The following is a 23,637-nucleotide window of genomic DNA, read 5'->3' as shown; positions in this document are numbered from 1 at the left end:
TCATTAGCCCAATGCTGCTCTGCTGGCTCTCCAGTCTGCCTATGTGGATTTTTGTCTACATCTGGGGCAATGTGGTGAGAACCAGCGTTCCCTCTAAGCTGAGTTAGCGTGAGCTACCTCACAGATTTTTAGCCTCCAACTCACACATTTTTGTTTTAGGAAGGATGACCTCAGAGCACTCTAATTGATGCAGTAGCTCACAACTTTTAATGCCAGTAGCTCAGAAAGTGGAACTTTTGCTCACAAGACTCTGCAGCTTAGAGGGAACATTGGTGAGGACACACCAAATTAATGCTTACCAGGAACACACCAACTTAATGCTTACCCAGGAACTGGTAAAATACGTTTAATTGTGCTTGCCTATATAAAGACCCAGCATCTCCAACTAAAAAGGGTCCAGGCAAGTAGGTGGGAAAAACCTCAGCTTGAGACCCTGGAGAACCGCTGCCAGTCTGAGTAGACAATATTGACTTTGATGAACTGAGGGTCTGATTCAGCAGAAGGCAGCTTCATATGTTCGTAACACTGGAGTGTGTGTGTGTTTCTTTATCTTTTTTTTTGCTGAGCTCATTCACGTTTGTAAACTTTATAAAGTTTACAAAACTTTAGATCTCCGCTACCTGGTGTTACGTTTTATAAGCCACATGGCCCAGCCAACCAAAATTCCATATATGTCATATCTGTCCCCTATAGCAAATGAATTCAGGATTCCTGAGGTAAAGTAACTTAAGCTACAGCTGGAATATCGATGCTGCAAAAAGAGGTTCCTTCTAATACCAGGACTTTCATGAATCAGATAGAACAATTAGCTTTTCTTGTTTTTCTGCTACCGAGTAATAGAAACTGCTGCTTAGAGATGCCTTAATTTTACATCCTTAATAAACCTTTATATCTTTTTAAAGGGGTCTGCTTTATTTGTGCGCAGTCTCCTTTTGAACCCGTGGAACTGGATGGTGCTCAGGTACACCCATCAGGACCCACTTTGGTTCATTTCCAGACCACAAGCAGAATGGATATTGCTAATTCCATCCAGGGGGAAAGGCGAGTTGAAAAGGTTGGCAACAGAGAAATGAGGAACTAGCCTCTTCCAGAGTCTTTCTGAAGGCCTCTCATTTGATTCCCCACTCCTCCACTTGCAGCTGCTGGAATGGGTTAGCCATAGTTATCACAGAGGTTGTCCTTGAAAGGGTAGCCATAGCTATCACAGAGGTTGTCCTTGAAAGGGCAGTTGCTGTAAGAGACCTCTCAGCCCCACCCACCCCACAGGGTGTCTGTTGTGGAGAGGAAGATAAAGGAGATTGTGAGCTACTCAGATTCAGAGTAGAGGGCGGGATATAAATCCAATATCTTCATCCCCTTTGTATGAGGTCAAGGCAACTTCTCTGGCTTGGGTGATGGCCACAACTCTGGGCTCAGTTGCCATTGGGCAAGTACAAATACATGAACAACACAGGAAGCCGAAAGGGTGGAATTCTAGCAGGAGCTCCTTTGCATATTAGACCACACACCCCTGATGTAGCCAATCCTCCAAGAGCTTACAAAAAAGAGCCTGTAAGCTCATGGAGGATTGGCTACATCAGGGATGTGTGGCCTAACATGCAAAGGAGCTCCTGCTAGAATTCCACCCCTGGGAAGCTGCATTATACTGAATCAGACCCTTGGGCTATTGACGTCAGTATTGTCTACTCCAGGGGTGGCCAACGGTAGCTCTCCAGATGTTTTTGCCTACAATTCCCATCAGCCCCAGCCATTGGCCATGCTGGCTGGGGCTGATGGGAGTTGTAGGCAAAAAACATCTGGAGAGCTACCGTTGGCCACCCCGGTCTACTCAATCCAGCAGCAGCTCTTCTGGGACAGGCAGGGGTCTTTCACATCACCTCCTTCCTGATCGTGTTAAATGGAGATGCTGGGGACTGAACCTGGGACCTTCTGAATGCAAAGCAGATACTCTGCCACTGAGTCACCACCCCTTCCCCAGTAGTAGGACTGGCCTCAAACCCCTGTGTGAGTATTCAATATTTTGATTCACGCTTCATCCCAATGGCAGCAACTCGCACCTTTGGCATCCAGAGAGGCCACATTCCCATAGTTCTCCAGCATGACTTCCCTATAGAAAGCTCTTTGGCCTGGATCCAGCAGGGCCCATTCTGCCTCAGTGAAATAGATGGACACCTCCTCAAAGGAAAAGGGACACTAAAAGAAAAAGAAGATTCCATCATCAGAGATCAAACCAGGCAGGGGTTGCACACTGGAAGGGAGTCGTCTGGGAGAGTGCAGGATGTATGGCTTGGGATGGGTCAAGGGAAAGGCATTCAGAGCATCTCTTGCCCAGACACTTTGTAGAAACGGCAGGAGCAAAAGCCCCCCTGAGAAAGGAGGAGGGACCCAGGCTGTCCCCTGCTCATCTCTCCTACCTGGACTGGAGGTGCAGCAGCCGTTTCCACACCTCTGCCAAGATGATGGCTCAATAGCATCTCTTCGCTGCCTTTTATTGAGACAAAGAAGAAAGGAAGGGGGTTTGCTTGCTTGTTCCCTTTTTCATGCACCTTTTCCCAGGATTGTGAAGCCTCACCCTGTGTACACTCAACAAATTTTTAACATATTAAATTCTGGGAGAGGTAGAAAAGAAGCACCAGGTATCTATGAACCTCAGAGATTATAAATGCTGTCAACATATTCTGTGAGATTTCAGTCTGGCCTGAGGGGAGGGACAGAAGGGGATGGAAATGACCATCACTTGACATTCAGCTTATAACCCAGATGTGACTGGATCATATATGGAACCTTAAGTTTAATTTCAATGAGTTTCCAGAGTGTGTTTGCATGTTAACATCACAACCAGCCTTTCAGCCAGATGCAACATCAACATGGCATCACATTTGAACCATTCTCCTCCCCCCCACAGCTTCCGGGGGTGCCAGTCCACAGCCTGCCATCCCTACTCCAGCATCCTATTTCTCAAAGTGCACACCAGATGCCCCTATAAGTGTGGACACAGAAGTCAAATTTTTTCAATGAGTATTGGCCCCGAGGGACTGTTCATCAGAGCTCTGCTGTTCCAGAAGTGGAGGCCCCCTTTATTCATCAGGATGAATAGCTCTGCCCAGCTTTGTCTACCTCTTCTCTTTTGAGCCACCTTCAGTTCCTCTTAAGGAAGGAAGGTGAGATGTGAATATTTTGATTAATGGGAGGAACTGTCTTCCATGAATCTGTCTAATCCCCTTTGAGAAGAATCACAGTTAGTGGGCTTTGAATGCCACAAATTTACTCTATGTTGTGTGAGGAAGTACTAAATTCTTTTCCTGACTTAAGCTCTCCACCCAACCAACTCGCAGGGTGTCCCAAACACATCCAGGCACAAAGAGACTTTACCACAGGAGAGGGAATCTTGGGCAGACTCCTGAGACTGCGCCCTCTGCCCTCGCTCTAAGGAAGCTCCTTCCGCCTCAGGGAATGTCACTTCTTTCTTTGAGGATGGTGCCCACATCTGAAACAGCAGCAAGAGAGAGGGTTAAGAGGTGGAATGGAATGGATTCTGTGTAAGCATTCATGCCCCTCTTCTGGCAAGAGCAGCTGGCAGCTAGGGAGAGACAAACCCTAGTGTCTTTCAAATTAATATTCTGGGCTTTTTTGTAGCAGGAACCCCTTTGCATATTAGGCCACAGCCCTCTGATGTAGCCAATTCTCCTGGAGCTTGCAGTAGGCCCTGTACAAAGAGCCCTGTAAGCTCTTGGAGGCTGGGCTACATCAGGGGTATGTGGCCTAATATGCCAAGGAGTTCCTGCTACAAAAATATTATCCCAGAATCATAAGTCCCATGCTGTCTGACCTAAAATGACAAAGAATGGATGCCAGCCAGAAAGGCAAAACTAGGCCACAATTCTGTGAAAGTAATGTAAAGCTGTCTCGCTGCCTCATGAACTTCCTTCCGCCCTAATTTATAACAATGGGTTTCTCATGAAATCAGCTCCTCTCCTTGAATTAATCTCTCTCATTCACAATCCTGCTTCGTCCCCATTTTCCTTCTTAGAATATCCACAACATGTGGAAGTATCTCCCATTCTGTACTTCACCTATGAATATTAACACCCATAACCAGTCCCTTAGAGAGCCATTCAGCCAGGGCTGGCGTGTGCGAGTAGTCGGTGGGGGGGGAGGGTGTCACATTCTCAGGGCACAGGCAGGCGGGAGTCCAAAGCCAGTCCAAGGTCAAAGTCCAGGAAGCAGGAGCCAAGTCACCAAAGCAAAATCACAAACCAGAATCAGAAGGGTCAGGGTGCCAAGGAATTCAAGCAGGTCAGGATCAGGAAGGACCGTGGGTGCAAGCCAGGGAATAGACTTGTTGCTTCCACAAGGTTACCAGGTCCTGGGTGGGAGTTATATGGAAGCCTCAATCAGCCTGCTCCCTGGGTGGCAGCGACTTTGCTAGAACTCAGGGCTGAGAGATCTGAAGCATCAGCGTTCCTCCTGTCTTCGCTCTGACATTTCTTTCCAGAGCCTGCTTCAAACTCTTGTGATGGGAGGGGGAGAGCTTGGAGGAGACTGATTGTCAACAGCTGACACTGGTGCCTGGAATGTGGGGAGAGTGACTGATGGGCCAGCTGCTGGTTGTTTGGCTGAGGAACTGGCTGGCAACTCTTCCAGGTCTGTTAACCCTTCCAGCTCCCCCTCGTCAGGGCTCATGACAGGGGGCATGGCAGTGAGCACAGTCAGAGCCCGGCTCTGAACATGCCCACTGCCTTCCTAACTTCGCCGAGGCCTCCTGAGGCTCAGGAAGCTTTGGCAAAGTTCAGGGGGGGGGGGGGGGCTGGCAGTGAGTGCACTCATAGCCTGGCTCTGAGCACGCCCGCTGCCTTTCTGACTTCACCGAGGCTCAGGAGGCCTCAGCAAAGTCCGGGGGGTGGGGTGGTGGTGCTGGCAGCAAGCATGCTCAGAGCCTGGCTTTGGGCGTGCACACTGCCTTCCTGACTTCGGCGAGGCCTCCCGAGGCTCAGGAAGCCTTGGCAAAATTGGGGGGGGGGTGATGTCATTGGGGCGTGCGCGCGAATAGAACACTTGGGGTGGGGGATTCGGCCTGGTACGCAAGAACCCCTAGCACCAGGCCTGCATTCAGCTCTTCCCCCATCTTTGATTTCCCTCCAGGAGAACCATCAAACATCTCTTCAAAATTCCAGCAAACACATGAAGTCATTTGTTTCTGGGTCAAACCTGTCATAGTGCCTCAGGAAACATTTTTCCTGTGAAGGTTTCCCTAGTCCAAAGAATGTCTGTTCTCAACCCAGGGTCTGGTTCTCAACCCTTTTTGCCCTGGCCCCAGCCTGGTGGAACACTCTTCCAGGACAGTGCAGGGCCCAGCAGGATTTGGTACAATTCTGCAGGGCCTGCAAAACAGAGTTGTTCAACCAGACCTATGGTTGAGGCAGAACCGGGCCCTAGGTGATAGGCTACAGCTAGTTTTGGCCTCCTCCTTTCCTCCTCCTCTTGCTTCCTCCCTTCTCCTCCCTTTTTGAGACATGTGTATATATTGCCTCTCCATATGGATTGCATGCCATCTTAAAAAACCAAGTTATTTAAACTTGTTTTTAGAGGCTGAAGGGAGGTAGCTATTACCCCATGGCACCGATAATCCCACTGAACCACCATAAGTGAAGCAAGATCATTCAGAGCAATTAGAAATGCACATCTTGGTCTTAAATGATTGTAAACTGTATTGGTTAATTTTATTGTGTACTGTTTTTAATGTTTTATATGGGTAAGTTGCTGTTGTTAGCTGCCCTGAGCCCGCCAAGGGAGGGCGGGATATAAATTCGATAAAATAAAAATTAAAAATATTGAATTTTATAGTAATCGTCTTATAGGTTTTATTGGTTTTATATTGTTTGTAGCAGGGCTCTTTTTGTAGAAAAAGCCCAGCAGGAACTCATTTACATATTAGGTCATGCCCCCTGACACCACCATTGTTTCACACAGGGCTTTTGTGTAGAAAAAAAGCCCAGCAGGAACTCATTTGCATATTAGGCCACACACCCGACACCAAGCCCGCCGGAACTCCGTTCCTGCTAAAAAAAAAGAGCCCTGGTTTGTAGTATTTTAGAAGGGTTTGAATTGTTAATCTATAAATTGTTGTCACCGCCTATGAATCTACTTTGTTGAGAGTGGGTTATAACTTAAAATAAATGCAAGCACCCATTTCCAGTGTGTGTTTGTGTGTATTTTTATTTATTTATTTATTGGATTTATATCCTGCCCTCCCCGCTGAAGAAGTGTACATATGTATGTGTGTTTTCTTGGCTCCTGCATCACACTTCCATTTGCATGGGGGTGCCACCTCTCTTCTATGGAATGTGGACCATTTCAAATCCTTCTTCATGGACCACACTTCTTCAAGATTGGTAAATACAGCCTCTCCCATAATCTGTTCCCCACTTATTCCTGTTCTTCTTATTTAGCTTTGCAGGTGTGTTTAAAGAGTGTTCTTGTGTGCAAGTATACTTGTTTCATTTCTTTTCAATCTGTTTTTCAATAAAACTTTACTGGTTGAAGATTTGCCTGGTTTATGTGAGTTTTTCTAAGGGAACAATTCCTGTATACATAGGTGGCAATTCCAGTCATCCCCTCTTGCACTGTCTCTAATAACGCTAACTTCCCCAATTAAATAAAAGACTGCTATCTGGGTAGCAGCTGCCCCACTTCCAGACTCAGTACCCTTCGATCAGCAGAGACCTGGAGAGTTATCTGGAGGGATAAGAAATCCTCTAGCAGAAGAGGCTGCTTAAGAGGCTGTTCATTTTGGATGATTAATGCTTGGGACAAATGTCTGTCAAGGAACCTTTAGGATAAGGCCCGATATCATTGCTTGAATTGGACATACCTGGAGGAAATCCCCTCACCTGTTCTGCCTGCCTCTTCTCCTCTGCCTGACTCAGAAGGAAACCTTCGGCCAGGGCCACTGCCTGGGAACTGGTCTCTGGCCCGCATCCTCTGACCCAGCACTGCATTTCCTGGGGCAGGATGGTCAGGAACTGTTCCAGGATCACCAGGTCCAGGATCTGCTTCTTGGAGTGCCTCTCTGGCTTCAGCCAGTGGCTGCAAAGTCCATGGAGTTGGCTCCAAACCTCTCGGGGCTCCTCAGCCTCATGGTAGCGGAATTGCCGGAATCGTTGGCAATGTACATCTGAGATTGCAATGAACTGATCTTGGGTATCTGGCACCAGGCTTTCCCAGAATTCAACACCACTCCCAGCTGGGGTGGGACGGGGGCTTTCCCTTTGTGCTTTGCAAGCTCTAGGTGCTTCTGGGCTCTGCTCTTCCATCTCTTTCCACTTCTCTTGGGTCCCTCTGATTGTGTAAAAGGTGCCTTTAGTCACTTAGCTATGAAAAGCAGCTTCTTTCTGGAGCAAAGGAGAGATGCAGGCAGTCACACTGAAAATCAGAATGGAGTTGCACCAGTGATCAGGGGTCGTTCTGTAGAAAAATAGGTGGTGGAGCTCATTAGCATAACTCATTAGGAAAGCAACCCGATGCAAGAAAGGAGAGCCCTGGGTGAGTGAGGCCTGCTTGGGCTGGGTAGAAATCCAGCCAGCTCAAGCAGACCTCGCTCACCTGGGGCTCTCCTTGGCCACCCTCCCCGCCCTCAAGAGGCCAGCAAGCCACCTGCTGTCCAAAATCACATAAGAAGTGAAGAAAGGGTAGTGTGGGCTTCAGGAATTAGATGAATTTATGGAAGACAATTCCTCCCATTGATCAAAATATTAGGTGAATTTATGAGGGTGAATGAGGGTTGTAAGGGTTTGGCAAAGCCCCTGGTGGCTAGCTGGCTGCCCGCTCTCCTAATCCAGGGATTGTTATGCAGCTGCACCTTCTATTCAGTGGACAAGATAGGTGGGGAGGAAGAGGGGGAACCCTCAGAAAGGTTCTGGAGCTCACAGGAGTGCTGAATCCGAGGCCTGCCAGTGAGCATCACAAACCTTCAAATACTTAGGAGATACATAAGAATTATCTTGGTGGATCAGAACAAAAGGACTTCTTGTGGGTTACAGACCGGTTTCATATCATTTTTATATATTACAAACTAAGTTATTTGAGATATGCCTCCATGGGTTCATTAGAAAGTTAAGTGTCTCTGGCACTTTAAAGGTGTGAACAAGCCCTTAGCCTCTGTTTAGTTGGTTCAGTCTGTTCATGAAGATCATGTCCCATTAAGTAGGCCTCTCTCAAAGGAACAGAGCCAGACTGGTGTGGATCAAACGGCTGCAAGTGAAGAAATGGAAAACTGCCCTTGGCAAGACGTTGGTTGGGAAGGCCTGAGATCTGAAAGAGTATCATGTTTCCCACTTCCACAAGCTCTGGAACACAGAAGTATTCAAGAGGGTTTTGCTTTGCAGGCAAAAGAGCTGCACTGTACTAAATGATTCACAATGCTACTTGGATAAATTATTAAGGACTGTGGTCTTACCACTCTGTATAGCTTCTTAAAACTAGGATCCCACTATGGAATTTTTGCATCACTTAATGTGTTGTGTTAATTCATGTGCTTTCCTTAATCCAGTCTAGCCACCTGGATCTACCCTATGGTAACTGAGGCTAGACTACTGTCACACACTTTACATTAGTTTCTCTAATGTAGAGCTTTTAAGGGCCACAATACCTGATTCCCTCGTCTGATGAAGTGTGCTTAGAGAGCACACGAAAGCTTACGTTCTAAATAAAACTTGGTTGGTCTTAAAGGTGCGACTTGACTCCTGCTTTGTTCAACTGCTTCAGACCAACACGGCTGCCCACTTGGATTTTCCCATTGATTGTTTGTGCCTGGTGTAAGATGCCAAAGAGTGGTTGGTGTACTGGTGCATCCCATCTCCAAGGTAGGCTGTGATCAGAACCAGGACAAGGAGTCTGATTACTGTCCATCTCTGCAGTGATACCACCCCCCCACACACACCCCGTTACCTGAAAAGGCTTCCTGGCAGCTCTTTTTCCTTCATCACAGAGGAGATGAAGGAGGAGATATCTTTCTGCTGCTGCCTGAGAGTGAGAGAAAAAAAGATGTAGGGGAACCCTTTTTTCTACACACTCATTTTTTTATGCCAGTCCTTCGAAATGACCTTGTCTCTGGATAAGAACATAAGAGAAGCCATGTTGGATTAGGCCAGTGGCCCATGCAGTCAACAACTCTGGGTCACACAGTGGCCTAAAAAACCAGAAGCCATCAAGAGGTCCATCAGTGGGGCCAGGACAACAGAAGCCCTCATACTGAGCCCCAAAGCACCAAGAATACAGAGCATCACTGCCCCAGACAGAGAGTTCCAACAATACACTGGATTGGTGTCAGGACACAATTCAAAGTACTGGAATTTATCTAGTAAAGCTCAGGACAGGTTGACCTGTCACCTCCCCCCACCCCAGCTAGTTTTTATGGGGGGGTCACATATTCCTTGTCCATCCAACCCTCTCCCCTTCCGGACAGGTGTCCTCACAGCCTTGCCAAATCCATTCCTGGGTGCTTAGTTCCTGACCCTGCTGGAAGCCACTGCACTTCCTCCTCCCCTCTGAGGGAAGCCAAAACCCTCCAGTCTGCTCCACACACTGAAGAGAACTCATGAGCAGGAAGGCCATGAGGCAACAGAGCTGAATTGCTGGCTCTTTGCATCATGGGAAATGCCCACACGTTGGAAGATAGAAGAACAAGGAGAAAGGTTGTGCCCACTGTCTCTGCTCATATGAATCAGATCAGAGATGTCTTCAAGGCATTCTTCTATCTAGCACCTGGCACAGGTGACCCTGGAAAGATCTGATTCATCGTCTCAAGGAACTTGGAGGGCTTCTTTCTCCATACACCCAGCAGAGCAAAAAAGCAGTCATCAAAGGCCCAGAATTTTGACAGTGAGAAGGACAAAGAGGATTGCAGGGGTGGGGGAGACCTTTCACTCCTCAGTTTCTCAAACAGCAAAACACACGGCTGCATTGCTTGGGAGCTGGATGCCCAAGGAAGGAAGGAAGGAAAGGCCTGCTTGGGCCAGAAGCAGAGGAGGCAGAAGGAAGGCGGGGCCCCCTCTCCTCCTCCCCTTCCAAATCTCCTACCCCTCCTGTTGCTCCCCAGCCTTGCCCCATCAGCTCCCTCCCCAGTCTAAGAAGGTTCCTTTCCTCTCCATGTCTCCTGCTGGTCTGAATTCCCAGGCTCTTTGGGGACTGTTTTCTTCTGCACAAAGCTGTGCCTTCTGAGGCAGGAAGGGAGGGTGTAAATTTGAGGGGGGGGGCTTTCTCCCAGTTACCTTAAGAGCGGCAGGCTGTAATCTGGAGAAATGGATTTGAGTCCCCACTTCTCCACTTGGCAGCTGCTGTATAACCTTGGGTCAGTCACAGTTCTTGAAAGAGCTGTTCTGCTCAAGAGTAGTTTCTGTCAGAGCTCTCTCAGCCCCACCTGCCTGCCTCACAGGGTGTTGCTTCTCCAAGGGGGAGGGTAGGAAACCTCCACCCGCCTGGTGCTTCTCTAGAACTGAGGACTCTCTTCACTATTCTGGGCTCTTGTTGCACTCCCCCCCCTCCCTATAGGAAATAAGCCGGGTTTTAATTCCCTGCGGTCAGAGACTCAAGAACATGGATAGCTCTGGGCAGGAATGAATAAAGGCAAGCCACCATTTCCCCTCTCCTGGAGAACCTCCTTTTCTCTCCTGGGAGCTCTTTGCGCTCTCCTAGGGGCTTTGCCTTAGGGTTGCCAATCCCCAGGTGGGGGAAGGAGATCCCCTGGTTTGGAGGCCCTCCCCTCACTTCAGGATCATCAGAAATAATAATAATAATAATAATAATAATAATAATAATAATAATAATAATAATAATAATAATAATAATAATAATAATAATAATAATAATAATAATAATAATAATAATAGAAAGTGGGGGTGGGGTGGAAATATCTGCTGGGCATTATTTCCTATGGAGACTGATTCCCATAGGGTATAATGGAGAATTGAGCCAGTTATCTGGGGCTCTGGGGTGGCCTGTTTTTTGAGATAAATGCATAAAACTTTCAGCATAGCATCCACTGCTTCTCCTCAAAAGGATTGGACTAGGGGATCTAATTCTATGAGCCCCAAAACAAGGTGCCCCTATCCTTCATTATTTCCAATGAAGTGAAGACATTTAAAAGATATTCAGTCCCTTTAAATGTGATGGCCAGAACTCCCTTTGGAGTTCAGTTAAGCTTGTCACAGCCTTGCTCCCGGCTCCACCCCCAAAGTCCCCAGATCTTTCTTGAATTGGACTTGGCAACCCTACTTTGCCTTCCTGGAGGATTTGCCCTCCTCTGCAAACTTGGCCCTCAGTTCCAGACTCGCTCAATGCCCAGACCCCGGGACTGGGAGCCCCACTGCTCTGACTCCTCTCCCTGCAAGCAGGCGGGTGGGCAGATGTCTCCTTCTCTCCTTCCTTCTCTCGAACCAACCACTGGCCCTGGAGAGAACCTGCCCAGATGTGTCCCTAACTGTCCCTCCCCGGGAAAACCCAGCCCCTCCTCTCCCCGCCTTCCCTTGACCCACAACTCTCCAATGCAAGGCAGGGGTTGGATCTCACCCCCCCCCCCCAGCCAGGTGCAGAGAAGGGGAGGAAAGGAGGGGCGCCCAAAGGAGAAACCCCCCACCCGCGGGGCTCTGCAGCGGGGCGACGCTCCCTCCCTCCCTGAATCTTGCCCCCCCTTTCCCTTCCCCCACCCCAGCCTTCCCCAGCCCCCTGGACTCACCGGAGAGGAGGGAGCTGAGGCCGCTTTGTAGGCCCCAGAACACACCACCCCGCTTTCCTGGAAGCCCCTCTAGGATTCTGACTTTCCCTGCTACGGGGCGGAGACAGCCAGAAGAAGGGGGAGCTCTCCGCTGAAGTGCGCTCTTCCACCCCACCCCCACCCCTGCACAGCCCTCCATTCTGCTTCCGCCTCATCTCGCTGCATAAAGGGCTTTGCATTTGCTGGGGGAGAAAAGCTTGAAGGCTGATTCCCACTGCAGGAGCCAGGAGGGATGGGGCGCCCGGGGTGGGGAGCTTGGAGCATGTGGGGGAAGGATTTGTCCGTGGAGGCTGTTGTCTTTGTGTCTGGCGAGTGGGGTGGGGCAGTGTTTCCTCTAAGCTGAGTTGGTGTGAGCCAGCTCACAGATTTTTAGCCTCCAGCTCACACATCTTTCACAGAATCATAGTATCATAGAGTTGGAAGGCACCTCTAGGGTCATCCAGTCCAACCCCCTGCACAATGCAGGAAACTCACAAACACCTCCCCCTAAATTCACGGTATCTTCATTGCTGTCAGATGGCCATCTAGCCTCTGTTTAAAAACCTCCAGGGAAGGAGAGCTCACAACCTCCCGAGGAAGCCTGTTCTACTGAGGAATCGCTCTAAAGGTCAGGAAGTTCTTCCAAACGTTGAGCAGGAAACTCTTTTGATTTAATTTCAACCCATTGGTTCTGGTCCTACCTTCCGGGGCTACAGAAAGCAATTCCACACCATCCTCTATATGACAGCCCTTCCAAGTACTTGAAGACGGTGATAATATAATTTTTGTGTTAAATCAGGAAGGATGACCCCAGAGCACACTAATTTATACAGGAGCTCACAACTGTAATGCCAGTAGCTCAGAAAGTAGAATTTTTTGCTCACAAGACTCTACAGCTTAAAGGGAACATTGGTGTGGTGGTGGTGGGGGGGTGATTTTTGCTTCTTCCAATAACAGGAGGACCCATTTCTCAATATTGCTGGAAAGGTGAGCAGGGAGGGGGGGGGGCATAAACAAAGACGCCTCAGCTCCAGTCTCTGCATTGGAGGCGTCATTTGTGATTCCAGTTGAACTCCAGGCCCTTCCTGGAAGCAGGTAACAGCCGGTATTATTTTGTCTTCCTGCGCAGATGAGCATGGTGACCAGAATCAAGGTCAAAGAGCCCAATCCAGTGAAGGGGGGTGGGGTAGCACAGAGGGTACACAATTTGGGGACGAGGTCAGGCGGAAGTTCCCAAAACCTCTCTTTGTGGAAGCAGCCAGAGGTTTTGCCTCAAATCCAGCCTTTTAAAAGTAAGTCTCTTCCCTGGTGTTCTTTGCTGTGATGTTTAACAAGGTTTCTGCTCCAGATAAAGCCCAATACACATACTAAGACCTATGTCATCTAACATCATTTTATTTCTGTTTAAAACTTTAGGATTTAGAGCCCAGGCAGCCCAGCCAGGCAGAACCTGAACTGTTCATGAAGTTGTTCCCAGATGGCCCATGGCAAGAGCCCCTCCTCCCCTCCCCTCCCCAGGAGCAAGAAAAGGTCCAGAGCTGGGCTGAGATAAACTGCTAATTCATTTGCACTTACACGATGGGGCCAACCTGAGAGGAATGACATATTAAAATTTCCCTATCCAAAGTTATTATAAAGGAAGGCTTTTTTAAGTGGTTAGACGTTCCCATATGTCAGTCAGTCTGGCCAGCTGAGCAAGAGAAGTCTGAAGTCGTTTTCGCACTGACCTTACTCGGGAGCGACGTCCCTCTTCACCGCGCAGCGTTTGTGCGGATTTCGCACTAATTGCTCCGCAGAACCCGGAAGAGCCGCAAAGTCCCGCGGCTTTTGCGTTGCAAATGTAAACTGGCCAAAGTTTCCGGAAAGGAACTGCTGGTTTCTTGAAGGCCCAAGAGATAGAAATGGCACTTTATAGGGCCACGAGTGCCATAAAATTTAGTGCCAAGAGAGAGAACTGAGGCACGAATGTCTCAGCAACCCCTAAGTGGCTGCCAACATCTTACCTGAACAACATTTATTACTGTTTTAAAATGGCCAGACTGACCCAAAATTGCATTATCCATGCAGTAGTACTTTTAGGAAACGAGATAATTAGAATGGGAACATTTTGCAGAAAAATAAAGAACTGGAAAGTTTTCCTACTTCGTACCTCTTTCAACATTTTAAAACAGTGTAGTCTACAGGAAAGTTTACTTCAATGAGAAAAGTGTACCTTGCTGGGTATTTCTCCCATCCCCGGGGTAAAAGTCTCCTGCCTGAAGGAGGAAAAGGACCCTAGAAAAAAAGCCCAGCCAGGCAGAACCTGAACTGTTCATGAAGTTGTTCCCAGATGATCCATGGCAAGAGCCCCCTCCCCTCCACAGGAGAGAGAAAAGGTCCAGAGCTGGACTTAGGGAAACTGCTAATTCATTTGCACTTTCATGATAAACCCAACCTGGGAGATTAGAATTTCAGCAATTAGAATTTCCCTATCGAAAGCTATTATAAAGGAAGGCTTTGTCAAGTGGTTAGATGTTCCCATATGTCAGTCAGTCTGGCCTTCTGAGTGAGAGAAGCCCGAGAGCTTCCAGAAACTGCTGATTTCTTGCAGGCCCAAGAGATATAAATGGCTCTTTATCGGGCCACAAGTGCCATAAAATTTAGTGCCAAGAGAGAGAACTGAGGCATTACACTTGAACTGAGGCACGAATATCTCAGCAACCTCAAAGTGGCTGCCAACATCTTACCTGAACAACATTTATCACTGTTTTAAAATTGCCAGACTTACCCAAAATCGCATTACCATGGCATCCATGCGGTATTACTTTTAGGAAACAAGAGATCATTAGAAATGAGAACATTTTGCAGAAAAATTAAGAACTGGAAAGTTTTCCTACCCCATACCTCTGTCAACATTTTTTAACGGTGTAGTCTATACAAAAGATTACTTCAATGAGAAAAGTGTACCTTGCTGGGTATTTCTCCCATCCAAGGGGTAAAAGTCTCCTGCCTGAAGGAGGAAAAGGACCCTAGAAAAAAATCCAGACCACTGGCTCAAGGAAACTCACATTTGAAGCCTGGACAGAGACTCCAGCAGAAATACTTCCCAGACTCCCTCAGAAAATCCCAGAATTGAAAACATGGAGGACAAGAGAGAATTCTCTCAGTCTATGTGGTTCATGTCAGGCCTGGGCACCCGCCCCACTTCTGGGATTTCTCTGCCAGACAGGGCTAGGACTACCAGAGCATGAGGCCCCCAATTAACATCTTGGCAACTTAGAAGAGAAGGATACTACCAGCTAAGGCACTACAATCAAATATATGGCCCGCAGGATGGAACCTGCCCCTCCAGGACTCTTATCCGGCCCACAAGAAACTGGTCATGGTTGCCAGATGACAGAGGCTATGTGTTCTGTCCCTGCATACTGTCCTAGTGGTAATGTGTAATGGGTGTGGAACTGGGAGGGTGGGCACTGGGGATATGAGGGTTACTCACACCTGTACTCTGCAGTCAAAGAGATGACAGCCTAGGCAGTTTATGTAATGTAGAAGGGGGGAGTAGTCCTGACTCTGGTGCGTGCGTGATAGCAGGCAGACATGAGGGGCTCCAGTGGAAAGAGCCACCCCTGCTGCTTGGACCTGCCACTGCCAAAGTCCTGGCCCCAACCATGGGGAGCTGGGAGGGTCCGAGGAGCCAACAGAACAGGCAGACGTGGTCCATCTCCAGCTGCAGCCAAGGTGGCAAATTGCCCATGGTGGAGTGCATTGTGAAGGTGAGTTGTTGGGAATCTACATGGGAGAGTTGGTTCCTGTTACCTGAAGGTGGGGGAGAGATGGAGGCGGATGCCCAAAGCATCAACATTATCATCATCTCTGCAGATGGGGGTGGGTTTTATTATAAGTGTGATGGTGGCGGCAGCTGGGAATTATCACATGGCATAGGACCAGAACCAGTGGGTTGAAATTAAATCAAAAGAGTTTCCAGCTCAACATTAGGAAGAACTTCCTGACCGTTAGAGCAGTTCCTCAGTGGAACAGGCTTCTTCAGGAGGTGGTGGGCTCTCCTTCCTTGGAGGTTTTTAAACAGAGGCTAAGTGGCTACCTGATAGCAATGAGGATCCTGTGAATTTAGGGGGAGGTATTTATGAGTTTCCTGCACTGTGCAGCGGGTTGGACTAGATGACCCTGGAGGTCCCTTCCAACTCTATGATTCTATGATTAAAGCAGAGGGGGAGAGGCTAAAACTTAAACCTGATATAAATGTCACTTTATTGGGCCATGTGTGCCGTAAAATTTAGTGCCATGAGATATAAATTTTATAAAGGACACAGGAAAACCAAATAAATGATATGAATTTTACTGAAAAGTCACAAATATGCTTAAAACATTATCACTCTTGCAGTATTTTCTTTATTTACAAGTCCTCTATAACTGGCACCTCTTGCTCTGAATTTTCATACCAAACTCGAGTCGACATCTGTGCTGTAGCAATCTTGAGGATGCTGTTCAAGTGTGTCTCTGTAAGCTGAGACATACTTTTTATTTGTTTGTTTATTTTATTCGATTTATATCCCGCCCTCCCCGCAAGCAGGCTCAGGGTGGATTACATCACAGTTAAACAATAAAAACAATTTGCAATTCACTATAGATACCTAAAACCATTAAAATGCAGATAAAATGGACTAAGTTAACAACCTCAGCCTCAACAGTAGCAGCCTTCAATCCAAAACGAATTCTGATGGAAACAGATCCTGGATTACCAATATGAAAAGCAGGGTGGGGGGGGAGGGTGCCAGCAAGTGATGTATGCTGTTTCAACCAAAAACCTGGTGAAAGAGTTCTTTTACAGGCCATGCAGAACTGAAGCAGTTCCTGCAAGGCCTGGCTCTCCAGTGGCAGCTCATTCCACCAGGCAGGAGCCACGGGTGAAAAGGCCCTGGCTCTGTTTCAAGCCAGTCGGACGTCTCTGGGGCCAGGGACCATCAAATGGGTTCATATGGGGAGAGGCGATCTTGAAGCTATGCTGGCCCCTTGCCATTTAGGTCTTTAAAGGTAAGAACTAGCACTTTGAAGTGGACCCGGTACCCAATAGGCAGCCAGAGCAATTTGCGCAGCACTGGATGGATGCATGCCCATTTATGACATTATTCCAGAAAAGAGATGTTCACAGATATATGTTGTCCAAACAGACAGAATTTTAGAAGCAAAAACCTTAAGTGAACAGTAATTTAGACTGGTAAGAATGGCTAAAGCCAACATCAGAAAGGTTTTCCTTCAGTAAAGCATCACCCGGCTCCCCCACCTACCAATGAAAGGATGACACAAATCACACCTTGTGTGTTTTGGGTCTTCTATAGACCCACACGATTTAGCCACCTTCCATTTAAATTAGCGGCTAAATAGGGATTAGTCTGTAAATCCTCTCTAGTCTAGTCTCTAGTGGTATACCCCGGAGCTGCGATCAATGAAACGACGATTAAGACGACTAGAGAGACAATGGCGCCACGCTCATGACGAAGCTACGAGAACATCATATAGGTCATTTATGAGGGCCTATGAGATGGCTATTCGGACTGCAAAGAAGGAACACTTTGCATCCAGAATCGCATCTGCGACCTCGCGCCCAGCACAATTGTTTAGTATAATTCGGTCATTAACAGAATTGCCGCAGGGCAAACAAAATAATAGAGAATTGGAAATAGGCTGTGAGGCTTTTGCGAGCTATTTCGCAGATAAGGTCTCGTCACTCCGACACGACTTACCCGCCATAATTAATACCGTAGATGAACTTGGGGCACCGAGCACGTCTTCTGGTTCAATTCTGGACTCCTTCAGTCCACTCAGTCTGGAGGAAGTCAACAGGATCCTTGCAGCTGTACCCCCTACGACCTGTAGGTTAGATCCGTGCCCGTCTTGGCTTATAAAGGCTAGCCAAACGTGGCTACGTGAACCACTACAGGACATTATCAACAGGTCCCTGACTGAAGTGATCTTTCCCATACCTCTTAAAGAGGCAGTGGTCCGTCCCCTCTTAAAAAAACCATCAGCAGACCCGGCCACATTGGCGAACTATCGGCCGGTGTCAAACCTTCCCTTTCTGGGTAAGGTCATAGAGTGGGCGGTGGCGATTCAGCTGCAGGGATTCCTGGAGGACACTTCCGCACTGGATCCATTCCAGTCCGGCTTCCGGCCAGGTCACGGGACGGAGACAGTTCTGGTCGCTCTCATGGATGATCTTATGCGACATCTGGATCAGGGCGGCTCTGCAGTGCTGCTGTTATTAGACCTGTCAGCCGCTTTTGATACGGTTGACCATCAGCTACTGACCAGCCGCCTTACCGATGTGGGGATTCAGGGATCTGCCTTGCAGTGGCTGACTTCCTTTCTCCAAGATCGGGGACAAAGGGTGGTGATAGGGGAGGAAGCATCCCAGAGGCACTCTCTTAGTTGTGGGGTGCCGCAGGGAGCGGTCCTATCCCCGATGCTATTTAATATCTATATGCGCCCCCTTGCCCAGATTGTCAGGAGGTATGGACTGGGTTGCCATCAATATGCGGATGACACCCAGCTCTACCTATTGATGGGTGGCCAGTCTGACTGTACCCTGGAAAATCTAGACCTGGCATTACAAGCCGTGGCCTCTTGGCTCAGACTGAGTCGGCTGAAATTGAATCCGACGAAGACGGAGGTTCTCTACCTGGGTCGGGGTGGTCCGGGGAGAGAGATCCAGCTGCCGGCCCTTGACGGGGTGCCACTGATACCGGTCCCTAAGGTCAAGAGCTTAGGCGTGCTCCTTGAGTCCTCCCTTATAATGGAGGCTCAGGTGGCAGCCACTGTTAGATCTGCCTTTTTCCATCTTCGGCAAGCGCGGCAGCTGGCCCCTTACCTGGAGCGCAACGACTTAGCGACGGTAATCCATGCTACGGTCACCTCAAGAATAGATCACTGTAATGCTCTATACATGGGGCTACCCCTGACGCTAACCCGGAGACTACAACTAGTGCAGAACGCTGCGGCACGGCTGTTAATGGGGCTACCACGATGGGAGCACATTCAGCCAGTGCTGAGAGAGCTGCACTGGTTGCCTGTTGTGTTCCGAGTTCGCTTCAAGGTGTTGGTATTAACCTTTAAAGCCCTTTATGGTCAGGGACCTGCCTATCTACGGGACTGCCTTTCCCCATATATCCCCCAGAGAGCACTGCGATCAGGGACAAAAAATCTGTCTGCCCCTGGCCCAAAAGAAGCCAAGTTATGCATAACGAGATCCAGGGCTTTTTCGGTGGCAGCACCAGAACTTTGGAACACCCTCCCAGAAGCTATAAGGGCCCTGCGGGATTTGTCGGCGTTCCGCAGGGCCTGTAAGACTGAACTGTTTAAACAGGCTTTTGTGGTTGATTGAAAATGGGCTGCCACCGGACATCCTACAGAATGCTGGCGATCATAGTCAGAAGTCAATACCGCCTAGATTGGACTAAGACAGCGCTAATAGTTTTAAAATTGATAAGTAAATTATGGTTTTATATGTTTTATTGAATTGATTGTTTTTATGATGTTGTAAGCCGCCCTGAGTCCGCTTGCGGAGAGGGCGGGATATAAATGTAAAGTAATAAATAAATAAATAAATAAACAAATAAATAAATAAATATAAATAGCGGCTGTAATAACTCATTTCACTGAAGCAGACTGAAAACCCAGCCCATCTTTTTTTGCATGGGATGGAATATTGGTGCATTCTCTTATTTTAAAGAGCTATAGCCCTTCCTTAGCTGAATTTTTTTTTATTCCTTCTGACTGATAAATAATTATGGCTTGGAGGGGGAAAGGGTGATGTCCCTTTGAGAAAGACTTCCTGGGATGTTATTAACCTCTTCAGCTACCTATTTTCACATAGCTATTTTTCAATACTAAAGTAGTTAAACAAAAAACCCTCTGTCTGCTTTATATGTTGAGAGAGGATTGGATTTAAACCCTGCCTTTCACTTGGGAGTCTCCGAGTGGCTAATCTCCTTTCCCTTCACCTCCCCACAACAGACACCCTGTGAGGTATGTGGGACTGAGAGAGCTCTTTTGGGAACAGCTGAAAGAAGTTGTGACTGACCCAAGGTCACACCAACAGCTATAGGTGGATGCATGGGGAATCAAATCCAGTTCGCCCAGATTAGAGGCCATGTGCTTAATTACTACACCAAACTGGATCTCATATTGTATGTTGTTGGGCGGTCTGACTCCTTTGAACTTAGTGGGTATTTGAGTTGGGGGACAGAACGTTTTCTTTTCAACCCAAATTAATCCTACTGCCAGAAAGTTGCAGATCCCCAAAAGCTCAAAGCAGTTTGGACTTGGGAGGGTATGGGGTTGGGGTTGCCTCTCTAAAACTCCTTATCAGGAACACCCCCATTGTAAATTAGGGAAACCAGCTATTCAAAGCCAGTCTTGTACCATCCTCACTTTGTCAATCTCTGCACAGAATCTGGAAAACAGAAATGTTTTTGCCGGTTTTGCAGATGTCAGAAAGTGCTAAGATACCCTGAAGTAGTGAGTTTCACAGAGGAGGGCAAACCATTACAAAAGTTACTACTTTCTGAGCTTGCAATACCTGGGTATTGAAGAAGAGCATTATCTGAACCAACTACAGGAAAATGTCATCCTTCTGTGGATTCCCTGAGGAACAGGAAGGCAGGACCTTGGCCTGAACTTCTTGCCCCACAGCAACATTTATGAAGTTCCTCTCCTGTGCAGACTCATAAATCCTTCAAGAGATATGAACTGATATCGAATCCTGAGATCACATCCTGCTGATTCTTTCCCGTGAGATCTACTTCAGTCTTCCATCATGGCTACAGCTCTTTCCGCAGCCCAAGAAGTCTTAGATGCACTGACTGAATCTCTTTCCACAGACCAGATAATCTCTTTCCACAGACCAGTGCTGATATCAGCACTGACTGAATTTCTTTCCACAGACCAAGCATTCAAACGTTTTCTCTCTGTGAGTTCCTAGATGACCTTGAAGAGTTCCACTCTGATATTTTTCTTCACTGTGAGCGTTCAAATTGTTTCTCCCCTTTGTGGATTCTTTGACATTGCTGAAGATCACATTTCCGAGAACTCCTTTCCACATTCTAGGGATTTGAAAGGTTTGTCTCCTGTGGGGGTCCCTAAGTACTCTTGAAGATTGCCAATCCAACTGAACGTCTATTCACCTTCTGAATATTCAGAAGATTCCTCCTCTGTGTGTGTCCTTAGATGCTTTTGAAGATTGCCATTCTGACTGAATATGTTTCCACATTCTGAGCATTCAAAAGCTTTCTCCCCTGTATGGGTTCTTTGATGCCACTGAAGAAGGCCTCTCTAGCTGAAGCTATTTCTAGACTCTCCGCATTCAAAGGTTTTCTCCCCAGTGTGTGTTTCTTGAAATTATTGAAGTGTGCTATAGAAAAGGGATCTCTGTCAACATTCTGAGCATTTAAAAGGCTTCTCTCCTCTGCAGTTCTTAGATGCTGCTGGAAGAATACAACTGTGACTAAAACTCTTTCAAACTCGAGCATTGAGAAGATTTCACCAGTATGCTGATTCTTAGATATTTTTGAAGTCTGGAAGACATACAAAATTGCTTCCCATACTCTTGAGCATTCAAAATGGTTCTTCCATTTGTGGATTCTTGGATGCTAGTGAAGATTCAAACTCAGACTGTCCACATTCTGGCATTCAAAAGTTTTCTTCTGTGTGGGTCCTTAGATGCTTTTGAAAACTGCCATTCCAACTGAATCTCTTTCCACACTTTGAGCATTCAGAAGTTTTCTGCTGTGCATTTTTTTATATTTTTGGAGACTGCAATTCTGATTGAATCGTTTTTCACTCTGTGAGCATTCATAAGATTTTTATCTACTGCGGTTTTGATGTCACCGAAGAGCGGTACTCTTGAGTATATTTCTTTCCACACACTAAACATTCAAAAGGTTTCTCCTGTGTGAATTCTATGATGCCATTGAAGATCGTGACACTCACTGGATCTCTTTCCACACAGAGCATTCAAAAGGTTTCTCCCCTGTGTGGATTTTCTGATGCTTTTGAAGATTCCTCCTCACACCGAATCTCTTTCCACACTCTAAGCATTCAAAAGGTTTCTTCCTTGTGTGGGTTTTTAGATGCTCCTGAAGACTGCAAGCCTGACTGAATTTCTTTCCACACTCTGTGCATTCAAAAGGTTTCTCTCCTGTATGGGTTCTGCGATGTTGTTGAAAATAGCTATGGCTACTGAATTTCTTTCCACACTCAGAGCATTCAAAAGGTTTTTCCCCTGTGTGGGTTCTTTGGTGCTGTAGAAGATAGCTACTGGTACTGAATTTCTTTCCACACTCTGAACATTCAAAAGGTTTCTCCCCTGTGTGGATTCTTAGATGCCGCTGAAGATCGCGACGCTCACTGAATCTCTTTCCACACACTGGGCATTCAAAAGGTTTCTCCCCTGTGTGGGTTCTTTGATGCCGTTGAAGAGTACCACTTTGACTGAATCTCTTTCCACACTCTAAACATTCAAAAGGTTTCTCCCCTGTGTGGGTTTTCTGGTGTTCTTGAAGACTGTGACCACTACTGAATCTCTTTCCACACTCTGAGCATTCAAAAGGTTTCTCCCCTGTGTGGGTTTTCTGATGTCGCTGAAGAGTGCCACTCTGTCTGAATCTCTTTCCACACACAGAACATTCCCAAGGTTTCTCCCCCGTGTGGATTCTTTGGTGCTGCTGAAGACCAATCCTCTCACTGAATTTCTTTTCACACTCTGAGCATTTAAAAGGTTTTTCCTTTGTGTGCATTCTCTGATGCTTTTGCAGGTTCCCACTCGTACTGAATCTCTTTCCACACTCTGAGCATTCAAAAGGTTTCTCCACTGTGTGGGTTTCATGGTGTTCTTGAAGACTGCGACCACAACTGAATCTCTTTCCACACTTGGAGCATTCAAAAGGTTTCTCCCCTGTGTGGATTCTCTGATGTCGCTGAAGAGTGCCACTTTGTCTGAACCTCTTTCCACACTCGGAGCATTCGAAAGGTTTCTCCCCTGTGTGGGTTCTTTGGTGCAGTTGAAGATTCCCACTTGAACTGAATTTCTTTCCACAGTCCGAGCACTGAAAAGGTTTCTCTCCCGTGTGAGTTCTTTGATGTAGCTGAAGAGTACCACTCTGACTGAATCCTTTCCCACACACTGAACATTTAAATGGTTTCTCGCCTGTGTGGGTTCTCAGATGCTTTTGCAGATTCCCCCTCACACTAAATCTCTTTCCACACATTGAACACTCAAAAGGCTTCTCCCCTGTGTGGGTTCTCAGATGTATTTGCAGATATTGCCTCACACTGAAACTCTTTCCACACTGAAAGCACTGAAAAGGTTTCTCTCCTGTGTGAGTTCTTTGGTGCAGTTGAAGCGTGCCATTCTGACTGAATTTCTTTCCACACTCTGTGCATTCCAAAGGTTTCTCCCCTGTGTGGGTTGTCAGGTGCTTTAGAAGACGGCTACTCAACCTGAATCTATCTCCACACTCTGAGCATTGAAATGGCTTCTCCCCTGTATGGGTTCTTAGATGCATTTGAAGAGTGCCACTCTGACTGAATCTCTTTCCACACAGTTGGCATTCAAAGGGTTTCTCCCCTGTGTGGGTTCTCTGGTGCACCTGAAGAGCAGCATTCCAACTGAATTTCTTTCCACACTCTGAGCATTCGAAAGGCTTCTCCCCTGTGTGGGTTCTCTGATGCTGTTGAAGATGGCTCCTCTTTCCGAATCTCTTTCTGCACTCTGAACATTCAAAAAGTCTCTCATTTCTGTGAATTCTTTGGTAACCAAAGAGTTGTGATTTCTTTCTGAAGGACTTACCACACTGAATGGATTTACTTGGCTTCATTATCTTATTCTGTGGAAA

General features: G+C 47.3%; 1 protein-coding gene and 1 pseudogene across 1 annotated transcript in view; both read right to left on the bottom strand.

Moving 5' to 3' along the window:
* The window catches only part of LOC132571890 (zinc finger protein 420-like), a 92,795-nt gene that overhangs the window by 5,538 nt on the left and 63,620 nt on the right, over nucleotides 1-23,637 (bottom strand). The window lies entirely within an intron of this gene.
* On the bottom strand, nucleotides 2,026-23,619 carry LOC132570972 (oocyte zinc finger protein XlCOF6-like; annotated as a pseudogene).

Source organism: Heteronotia binoei, chromosome 5 (genome assembly GCF_032191835.1).
Source record: "Heteronotia binoei isolate CCM8104 ecotype False Entrance Well chromosome 5, APGP_CSIRO_Hbin_v1, whole genome shotgun sequence".
Classification (NCBI taxonomy): Eukaryota; Metazoa; Chordata; class Lepidosauria; order Squamata; family Gekkonidae; genus Heteronotia; species Heteronotia binoei.
The sequence above is the reverse complement of the archived record's forward strand: the minus strand, read 5'-3'. Positions and strand labels throughout refer to the sequence as shown.